This window comes from Buceros rhinoceros, unplaced genomic scaffold (genome assembly GCF_000710305.1).
Source record: "Buceros rhinoceros silvestris isolate BGI_N320 unplaced genomic scaffold, ASM71030v1 scaffold25576, whole genome shotgun sequence".
Classification (NCBI taxonomy): Eukaryota; Metazoa; Chordata; class Aves; order Bucerotiformes; family Bucerotidae; genus Buceros; species Buceros rhinoceros.
Genome location: NW_010418496.1, coordinates 34,443 through 37,658, shown reverse-complemented (window position 1 = coordinate 37,658; position 3,216 = coordinate 34,443).

Below are 3,216 nucleotides of genomic sequence, written 5' to 3'. Positions count from 1 at the left end.
ACAAGTCTTGTCCATGACGTGGTGAGGTCTGAGCTGGTCCCCAGGAGAGAGGCAGAGAGGGGGGACGGGGACCCGCACGCTGCTGGCACCAGAAGAGAAATTTCCAGCAGGAGATGGGGCTCTTGTGGTTATTAATTGGTAATAACGATGGTAAAAGAGGAGGGGAAAGCCCAAGGGTTGGAGACCTCCAGTTGCCCACCTACCTCTTGCCTGTGGCCATGGGTACCGTGGGCTCCTTTCCAGGAGGTGACAGCCACAGTGCCACCACCTCATGGGACATCTCCGTCCCCTCCCCGGGGTGGCTGCGACTGGCTGCAGCAGGAGGTACAGCCGGCATCGCCCTGCCAAGGGGATGGGGAGGGGACCTGCCCCTTCCTTGTGCCTGGCCGCCGGCCGGCCTTTGGCTCAGCCCCCAGCGCTGCTGGGCTTATAACCGCCGGTAAAATAAATAAATGAACGAGTAAACGCCCTGGGAGGGGGGACGGGGCAGGCCAGCACGATCCACTAAAATAACATGGGGGTTATTTTTAATTTTTCTTTTTCCTTTCCCCATTTTTTCTTTCTTTCCTTTCCAGAGCTTGTAATGCTCACAGGCACCCTTGCCTTGGGGCCTGTGGGCTGGTGTCACCTCTGTTGGGTGGCTTCACACAGGGCTGGGTCCCACCTCTACACTCCCCCAGGTGACCTTCCCACTCTCCTCCTCCTCTTCCTCCTCCTCCCAGGGCTCTGCACTTGGGGAAAGCAGAGGAGGGGGTGGCACATTTCTACCCACCTGCTTCAGCCTGAATTCCTCCACGGTGACGCTCCTTTGCTCTTGAGGGACCCAGTCACCTCGATTTCCCTCCCTCCAGCATCCCCCTCTGTCCTCTGTGCTATTTCTCCCCACCCCGTGATGTTAATGAGCAAATTAAACACCCCCATCCCGGAGGAGAGCCTGGGACATGCTGGCTTGGAGCATCATCTCCAGTCACCTGTGATGGGAGCAGGACACAACATCACCCTGACCTTTGATCGGGCCCTTCAGGGCTGATTTATCACTTTACACACCCATCTCTGCACCCCTATAGACCACGGTGTTGTATTTACCCACCCCCAGGCGTCAGCTGGACATCCACCAACAAAAGGGCATTAAATCGATATTCCTGGCGCCTAAATTCAGCCTCAGCCCGTGCCCATCTCTCCTACAAACCCAGCATTGGAATGGCTTCAACCCAGCGCAGGCTGATGGTGTTTGTGGGCAAACCCTGACCCCTCCTGCGGATTTTTTCCCCTGTGATCCCCCTGGCACTAACCAGGGTCGCATCCTGCACCGGGACAAAGGATGTCTGTGGCCGAGGGAAACCCAGAGCATGAAAACCACCCGCAGGAGCCAATGTTTTGGTGTGGGCTGGTGCTGGGAAGTCAGCAAAACCTGCTGTGGAGTGGAACATCCCTGAAGCCAAAGCTGGGTTATGGTCCAGGGGAAGATGGGTACGGTGGGGAGATGCCCGGAATAACATCATTGCCTCCAAGAAACAGGACAGTTATACAACTCACCCATCTCTGGAGACTTCGGCTACACCCTCAGGAAAGTTCTGTCCTAGCATTTGGCCAAGGTGACTTTAAACACCATTGTGGCCTGAAGGATTTAACACACACCCCCCACCCCACCCCAATCCGGGCTGCCCCCGGTGCTCCTCTGCACTTCCTTCCCTCCAAACCTCCGCTCCGCGCTCCTGCCTCTGCTGGGATTTAGCCCGTGGACACATTTGGCCCCCGAGGGTGTCCTGAAGGCGGGACAGACACGCTGGCAGGGCAGGGGACATACAACACACCCCGAGGCCTTCCCTCCAAACCTCCGCTCCGCGCTCCTGCCTCTGCTGGGATTTAGCCCGTGGACACATTTGGCCCCCGAGGGTGTCCTGAAGGCGGGACAGACACGCTGGCAGGGCAGGGAACATACAACACACCCCGAGGCACAGAGAGATCAGTTGGCAAAGGGGGTTTTTTTGGCAGCTTGCACCCATGTTTGCTCCAGGAGTCTGATTTTCCCCTGTGGGGCACAGGGGCACAGGGCAGAGAACTGACCAGCTCGTCACACCCATTTCCTTTGTGATCTGAAGGTGGGAACACGGAGGAGCAGACAGGCAGGGTCCACTAACAAGGCAACGGCCCTTCATTTGCTTTTTTCCCCCTAATCCTCCATCAAAACAGCACCTGCAGAGCCTTTCGGGCTGGGCTCCTCCCAGCGCCTGCCACCGCTTCAGCCCCCAGAGCAATTTGCTGCCGTAATGAGCCCCTGCTAATTTTCCTCTCTCCCAGCAGCACTAATTAGCCAGGGTTCAGCACTATTGCAGCTCCTGGCCGGAGGTGGCTCGATGGCACCTCTGCCTCTGCTTTAGGTATTGGGGGGGATTTTTCATCTTCCTCAGCCCTGTGTGAAAAGTCCCTCAATTAGAGGAAAAAAAAAAACCCAAATCAGGGAGGGCTGGATTTGGGGGGGTCCAATATGCAGAAGCACATCCCCAACCCTTCGATGCCCTCGCTTTAGGGACCGACTCCAGCTGGACGGGCTGACCCGAGGGACGGGGATAATTAAGGGGGTATTTAAGCACCGATGATTTAAAGAATTGGTTCGAGTGTGTCTCAGGCAAGGGGGGCAGGAGGAGCCCCAACATTCAAACCCACAAATCACACCCTCAAAGGAACGATCAGCCTCAACCAGTGGCCACTGACATCTATGGGCTACTTCCCTCTCTCTGCCTCAGTTTCCCCAGAGCTGGTGATGTGCTGTAGAGCCAAGCAGGAGCCCTGTGGGAAAAGACACACAGGAGAAAGATCCCAAACTGGATTTTGGTGCTGGGATGGAGGGGTCCACCACTGCTGACCCCCGTGGCAGGCAGAGAAGCCCAGCCAGACCCCTTTAATCCTCCCCGGTTTCCATACCTCACTCTGATTTTTTCCACCCATACTTTTTTTTATATTTAAATAAAAAAATCAGATTAACAGAGAGCCCAGGACATACAGTACACGCCATGAGACAGATGAAACCTTTCTGATGCCCAGCCACAGAGTCCAAAGTTAATCAGCTACGGATTAACCAGGGCAGGATGTAATTTAATAACAAGCGAGGGCGAGTCCCCACGAGGAGGAAGCCACCGTGGTCCCGCACCGGCTGCCCCATAAAAACTGCCGCAGGAGCACACAGGGACCAAGAAAGGCCAGATGGGGTGAAAT